The sequence below is a fragment of the Penaeus monodon genome, chromosome 32 (genome assembly GCF_015228065.2).
Source record: "Penaeus monodon isolate SGIC_2016 chromosome 32, NSTDA_Pmon_1, whole genome shotgun sequence".
Lineage (NCBI taxonomy): Eukaryota > Metazoa > Arthropoda > Malacostraca > Decapoda > Penaeidae > Penaeus > Penaeus monodon.
The window spans coordinates 12,964,429-12,964,660 of NC_051417.1; the positions used below are offsets into that span (position 1 = coordinate 12,964,429).

The 232-nt window shown below is 37.9% G+C and overlaps 1 protein-coding gene across 1 annotated transcript in view; it reads left to right on the forward strand.

The window, feature by feature from the left end:
* LOC119593504 overlaps positions 1-232 on the forward strand; it is a gene marked incomplete in the record, with an annotated part of 62,412 nt that overhangs the window by 58,794 nt on the left and 3,386 nt on the right.

Here is a 232-nt window from a genome sequence, read left to right on the forward strand (position 1 = left end):
TGGAAGGCCTTAAAGACAATTATCGGAAGACGCTTCACGTGAATGTCCTTCTTCCATTAAGAATTCCCTATCTTACGTGTATTGGAAATATATCTAGTTCTAATGGTGTTATTAGTGTGACATATGGACACGTGCTTTGTATTGGCTGTTCTATGAATGAGTTTATCTGTAGGCTTAGCGTTGTAATTATTCTGCTACTTTCTGTCTTTGCCTTTAGCAGACTCTCTCGATT